Source organism: Protopterus annectens, chromosome 10.part0 (assembly GCF_019279795.1).
Source record: "Protopterus annectens isolate FY-2018-M chromosome 10.part0, PAN1.0, whole genome shotgun sequence".
Classification (NCBI taxonomy): domain Eukaryota; kingdom Metazoa; phylum Chordata; order Ceratodontiformes; family Protopteridae; genus Protopterus; species Protopterus annectens.
This window is the reverse complement of record NC_056744.1, coordinates 761,309,421-761,316,920: the sequence shown is the minus strand read 5'-3', so window position 1 is coordinate 761,316,920 and position 7,500 is coordinate 761,309,421. Positions and strand designations below refer to the sequence as shown.

At 36.5% G+C, this 7,500-nt stretch overlaps 1 protein-coding gene across 1 annotated transcript in view; it reads right to left on the bottom strand.

The window, feature by feature from the left end:
• The window catches only part of PDE4B (phosphodiesterase 4B), a 2,058,783-nt gene that overhangs the window by 86,070 nt on the left and 1,965,213 nt on the right, over window positions 1-7,500 (bottom strand). The gene's annotated exons all lie outside the window — the stretch shown is intronic.

Below are 7,500 nucleotides of genomic sequence, written 5' to 3'. Positions count from 1 at the left end.
ATATATATATATAGATATATAAGTTTATGTCAAATGCTTAAAGTATAGAAAGTTCAAACTTGACATGAAATACAAATGACTGAGTCACAAAGATTAAAAAAAAAGTAAAAGCTATTTCTGAAGCAACGTAAGCCTCCTGCACCCCCTCCACCAACTCCAAGATCATACTACATTGGGGAAAGGGCTAGCTCTCACTATACAGAGATCTCACATATCCAACTACCAGCAATGCTCAAAATTATTTAGCAAGTATTTCATAGATAAAACTTCCAAACTTTTGACAAGCATGCTGTATGATGCAAGTAATTTTTAGTACACACACACACACACACACACACACACACACACACACACACACACACACACACACACACACACACACACACACACACACACACACACACACACACACCAACTTTATTTAGGTTTTAACACCATTTTAAGACCAGTGTTATTTTAGTAGACACTGTCCATAATACCTATTTTTCTTCTGTTATATTGTCTCTGATTAGAGAAAAACATATAACTGTATATGCTGCTTTCAATTTACAGATTTGTTTGTGCATTTAATTGTATGACTGTCCACTCGGTTTTTCTCTATGACATCACCCACAAAATGATGCCATGATAGAGGGCCTGGCAATGGTTTTTGTATTCCAGCCATGCTTTCTGGGCAATTATAATCCATTTCTTCCCTTAGAAAAACAGCTACTTACTTATATTGTGGTTTTAGTAGCACATTACCATGGGTTCATGATAATTTAACGAACACTATTTCTTCAATAGGCAAAACAGTGAAAAAGAAATTTGCTGAAGTTTTTTTTTTTATCATAGGTGGGCAGGCCACCTTGCAGGAGATACCATACCCCACTAACTTAAATATACCAGCTCCATACACAACAGTGGAGATAGGGCAATATCACATGTTTGCTAAAAATGGCTTTCGGTAATTAAGCCTTCATGCTGTTGTCAGTTGGACTAACACCATTCGCCACAATTAATCCATCCACATCACTATATTGCAATTTTCATTGCAAGGTGTTATACCAGCAAGCCAGTTGATAACTTGTCTTTTCTGAGCAGAAGGTTCTTCTGTTGCTACAAACAGCATGTACAAATGGAAGGCTCAGCTTTTCATTATATCATAGCAAGAGTTCTTAGCTCTAAGAAAAATTTACGAGTAAATTGTAAAACTCACATACTTTTTTCCATCAAAAACTTGATAGTTTGATATGGTATATCAAAAACTGAAAAAAAAATATTTACTCCTTTCAGGTTGATAACCAGGTAATTGGATAACTTTGTAGAACTCCCAAAGTTTGACCATTGCATTTGCTTCAGAAAGTACAGACAGACAGACAGACAGACATAAACTGAAGAAAAAGGATGCATTTGATGCCGATAATCCAAGCCATCTTTTTCTATAACAGATTAGGACTCTAAGCAATCATTACCTTAAAACATGAAGAAGAACACCCTTCTGCATTATTATTAGGCAATAAGAGGGGGTTAACTAGTCTCACAAAACAAGGCAGATAGCGAAGTGAGAATAATAATGAAGAATTATTTATGATTATGTAACAAATATTGCTTTCCAAAAATCAATGAAAATGAAGAACAGAATAAAATTTAAAAAATGGTCAGCAACTATATACATTCATATATGCATATATGAATAAGGACATAAATAATAAATTAGGCAAGCAAATAAATAAATAAATAAATACACCTAAATAACGGATAGAAAAGTTTTCCTAATCGAACGTTCAGTACCCCATCAAAATAATATTTCTAGTGATGAAACTTAAAAAAATTAAGATATTTTCTCTCTTCCAGCAACTGAGTGGTCTGTTCACTGTATACACTAATTCATTGTAGGACTGTGAGGAAGGAAACTGCTTGTAGAGGAATGCATGCTGATTTTTCACTGTAGTCATATCCATACATTCTTACTGGCTTTTTACAGCAATAAATGCTAGTATAAATTGTACATATGATCATTTTGCATAGTATCTAGAGTAATGGATCTCATTTTGCTGAACAAACTGGTGGTTTTGTTTAGTTACTGTGTCACTGTACAATAAATTACTGAAAATATAAAGAAGCTGCAATATCACATGAACGAGTCTATGCATCTGAAGCCCAAAGGTACAAGTACCCGCGGTGGTGGTGCTGTGGTAGCGTTGTCACCTCACAGTAAGATGCTGTCCGGTTCGATTCTCAGCTAGAGTGTTTTCTGCGTGGAGACATGCATGAATGGGTGTACCTTCGTTGAAGGTTGTGTGTCAGGCCTGGCAAGCCGGTACGTAAAAATCAACTGCCAATCATTAGCGGACCGGAGTTCCGCTGTGGCGACCCCTAACCGAGAAAAGCCGAAAGACACAAAACACAAATGTAAAAAAGGTGCAAGATCTAGGAGAAGAAAAACACAAGAAAACTAAGCAAGCCTGGTCCTTCATACAAAATTACCCAGAATAACGTTTTAATTACAAAGTTTGACTGTAACATATATGATCAATATAGATATGGATGGACGTGTTTAGTGAATGAAAGTAAAGCCACATTATGGAACAGAATGGAACATGTGGCAATACTTTCAAGCTGGAAAACGAGGTTCATGATAGCATATTCTACTATCAGAGGAGTAACGTGAGAGTCATGAGTCTACAGGAGACATATAAGTAGGACTGAGGGGTAAATAAAAATTCTAGCATGAAACACAACTTCCATAGAGCTGGTAATGCATTAGTAAGTGCTTTCAAAGGTCATATGTCCAGGGAATTTGATTTAAAAAAGATATACACTATACATTGTAGAATCTTCTTCTTCCTTTGGCTGCTCCTGTTAGGGGTTGCCACAGCGGATCAACTGTTTCCATTTCTTCCTGTCCTCTGCATCTTGCTCTGTCACACCAACCACCTGCATGTCCTCTCTCATCACATACATAAACCTTATCTTAGGCCTTTCTCTTTTCCTGTTACCTGGCAGCTTCATCCTTAGCATCTTTTTCTCAATATACTCTGCACCCCTCCTCAGCACATGTCCAAACCAATGTAATCTTGTCTCTCTGGCTTTGTCTCCAAACCTTCCAACCTGGGCTGACCCTCTAATATACTTATTCCTAATCCTGTCCATCCTCATCACACCCAGTGCAAATCTTAACATCTTTAACTCTGCCACACCCAGCTCTGACTCCTGCCTTTTTGTCAATGCCACTGTCTCCAACCCATATAATATAGATGGTCTCACTACCTTCTTGTTGACCTTCCCTTTCACTCTTACTGGTACTCGTCTGTCACAAATCACTCCTGACACTCTTCTCCACCCACTCCATCCTGCCTGTACTCTCTTCTTCACCTCTCTTCCACACTCACCATTACTCTGAACTGTTGATCCCAAGTATTTAAACTCATCCACCTTTGCCATCTCTACTCCCTGCATCCTCACCATTCCTCTATCCTTTCTCTCATTCACATACATATATACTGTCTTAGTCCTGCTGGCCTTCATTTCTCTTCTCTCCACCTCTCCAGGGTCTCCTCCACCTGTTCCCTACTCTCACTACAGATTATAATGTCATCTGCAAACATCATAGTCCACGGGGACTCCTGTCTGATCTCGTCTGTCAACCTGTCCATCACCATTGCAAATAAGAAAGGGCTCAGAGCTGATTCTTGATGTAATCACACCTCCACCTTAAATGCATCCATCACTCCCACTGCAGACCTCACAGCTGTCACACTACCCTTGTACATATCCTGTACCACTCTTACATACTTCTCTGACACTCCCGACTTCCTCATACAATACCACCCCATCATATGCTTTCTCGAAATCCACGAAGACACAATGCAACTCCTTCTGACCTTCTCTGTAGTTCTCCATCAACACTCTCAGAGCAAGCATCACATCTGTAGTGCTCTTTCCCAGCATGAAACCATACTGCTGATCACTAATCATCACCTCCCTTCTTAACCTAGCTTCCACTACTCTTTCCCATAACTTTATGCTGTGACTGATCAATTTAATCCCTCTGTAGTTACTACAGCTCTGCACATCACCCTTATTCTTAAAAATTGGTACCAAAACACCTTTTCTCCATTCCTCAGGCATCCTCTCAATTTCCAAGATTTCATTAAACAATCTAGTTAAAAACTCCACTACCAATTCACCTAAACACCTCCATGCTTCCACAGGTATGTCATCTGGACCATCCTCTTCATAACTATCCTTGCTTCTGCCATGCTAATCCATTGCACTTCCCAATTCACTATCCCCACATCATCCAGCCTTCTCTCCCTCTCATTCTCTTCATTCATCAGCCCCTCAAAGTACTCTTTCCATCTGCTCAACACACTCTCCTGGCTTGTGAGTATGTTTCCCTCATTATCCTTTATCACCCTTATCTGCTGCATATCTTTCCAAGCTCGGCCCCTCTGTCTAGCCAATCAGTACAGGTCCTTTTCTCCCTCCTTAGTGTCCAACCTTTCATACAACTCTTTATACGTCTTATCCTTAGCCTTCACCACCTCTCACTTTTCCATGCACCTCATCTCCTTATACTCTCATTGTGGAATAATAATCTATAAGATGCTACATCAGGAACAATGAAAGTAAAAAAAAATATTTATTAATTTCAGTTTGATAAAAGGCAAATGGACTGGCTGCTCATTTTCAGCTACGATACATCTGTAGCTATATCTGTATTTATATCTCTATGTATCTATCTATCTGTCTATCTATCTTACTCCCTCTGAAAATATTAGTAAACCAGAGTCATTACAAATTAATTGTAAATGGGACATCTGGCTATTTCAGAAACTGTCCTGCACCCTGTGGATTAATTTTTTGTAAGGGTAACTGCACCATCTACCGCTGTACCTAATATAGACAACATCTGTAGCACACAACAGAGAATAAAAAAGTAGTTGCTAAATTTATCAGTAATATGTCAGCTGACTGTGATTGTAATCGGTCAATTTTATAATATATAATACTTGTGGACTGGAGGATTTGGTTGTTGCTAAAGAAGAAGAGCTTTTTTATTATTCTACACTGAGGGAATGACAGGAGATGGGCTTGGTGGCCATAACAGTGCAATTTGTGGCATGTTGTCATTACTGCACAATGAAAGTAGAGAAAAGGAAAACAGAACGCTACTTTTTCAGTGACAGGTTTCTGTACAAGAATGCTGGCTGTTAAGATAGAGTTAGAGTTTCTGTGACATGAAATAGTGAGGTCACTGAAAAACAAAAAGGAAACAAAGCCTTCAGCAATGTTGAAATCAACTTTGAAAAAGTTTTCAGGTTAACTATTTGAAGCCCGGACAAGAATCACTTTAAACTTCCTTGCCTTTGTCTCAGAGAAGATGTAGCCATATTGTGACCCTACAGGCAGTGTGCTTAATAAACTGAACCTGAAGCGTGTATACTGATTTTTAATGTCTGGTCTACTGAGTACATATTTATGATTGGTTTGCAGTCACTATACATTTCCAGTCTTTTATGTGATATGACTTGTAGAGATTTTTGTTTTAGGAAAATCTACTTTCTTTGCTTTTAGGTCCCCATTACCAAATATGTAATTTAAATCAATTCAAACTGGAAAAATTGGGTATAACAATATATACATATTTAATAAAAAAATATTATCCTTGGCTGATATGTAGCTACCACATAGTATAGTTCTCAGGTTGTGACAGTTATTAGTTTATTCATTTCTTCCTAGAAACCTATATAAGAAAAAAAAACTTACACGTGATTCAAATGAAACAGTAATTTTCCAGTACAGTGCAAAGATAATGCAGTTATAAATCTAATAAGAGAACAATGGAGAAATACAAATGCAACACTAAAAACATATAGCAGTTTATATCTACAGCTATATTTTATACAGTATATAATTTGTGATTATTAAAGTGCCTACCCCTTAGAATTTCAGTGATTTCTACAGCATTTATTAAATAAATGTCGTATTTAAATCTTTCATCTAACACATGGTATATCTGCAGATGCAAACAATAGATTCATGCAGAATATATTCCATTTAATGATATTAATACCATAACTATTAGAAAAAAGCCCACCTCTCATTTAGCCAGTACCATTAAATATATAATCACCCTTTCATTTGTAGCTCTATTTCTGTTCATGTTAAACTTGTAAGTATTCAAACCTTTAAGCGCATAGGAACTGGCATAATAAAAAAGTAATAATATAGGTAGGACGTAGCTTTAGAAATCACCATGTTAAGAAATACATTACATTTTTTTTTTAAGAAAATTCCATTAGCCCTCTGACACAATATGACATGTAAAACAGAAAAGGCAGATTTATGAAAAAGAATATATACAGTATAAACATATGTCAAATACTCTGCAAACTTTGGAATATCTTCATGCAGTAAAAATGTTTGTTTAATACTCCTTAAACAGTGGGATATATCACAAATGATTAAGCTTATTTTCGTTCAGCAAGGTTGTCTCATTTTTTTGTACTGCATCCATAGTACAAGTTTGCTTTGTCCCTATTTATTTGCATCCAAAGCATCTTAATTCAAATGTGTATATGAGCCATAAGTACACTTTTTATTTTTATTATTAACTTCAAGGTTATTTAACATTCATCATTGCTGTCATGGTTAGGGCCATTTTTAATTTCCTTAAAACAGCCCCACAGTGCATTAGGTGATATTTGTAGATAATACATTTGTTAGTCCATAAACTGAAAGTTCATCAGGCAGCTTGTGTTGTGATGAATATAATAAGAACAGAAGCGTTATATCATAATTATCACATCAATTACTGAAGAAAAGGATCCTAATTAAAGTCATTTTAACCTTTTCCTTGATAACTGGCAGCATTATATTACATTGTGCAACATTGGCCTCATTTGCCATTAGTGTGGTCTCAGTCTACTAATGAAACAGAAAATATAGTGCATTGGTGATATAGCACCATGGTACCGCAGACACATTGTAGTGCATATTCTTGTGTTCACGGGCTCATCTTCCATAAAAATTGCTTTCTGTTTGCACCATTTTAAAAGAAGTTATAAACCTAAGTGCAAATGCTCCATTTATTAATGCCATATAGATCTGTAAGTGCTTTTAAGGTGTGATATACTATACACACATTTCAATATGCAATCTATTAAATATGCTAAGGCCTACTGCTCAGCAACAGAGTAAAGCAGTTGTGGTTATAAGCTGCTAATTATGTTCTTTTTGTAGACCACTGTTCAATTCTTACAGTGTTATGTCTGTGTTATATAACACTAAGCTAGTCTTTCAACTAGAAGAAGGCTCTAAAATGTACTTAAAAGGAAACACTTGAGCTTAATGTATCGTATCTAATTTGAAATTCTTCTGCCGTTTGATTTCATTGTGATGCTTACATATGTAACTGCTCATACATGATGTGTGATTGTTTTGTCATATAGGATCCATCCAGGCTGTTTTGGAAATTAATGGCTCTACCTTTCTGCCATTCATAAATAATTA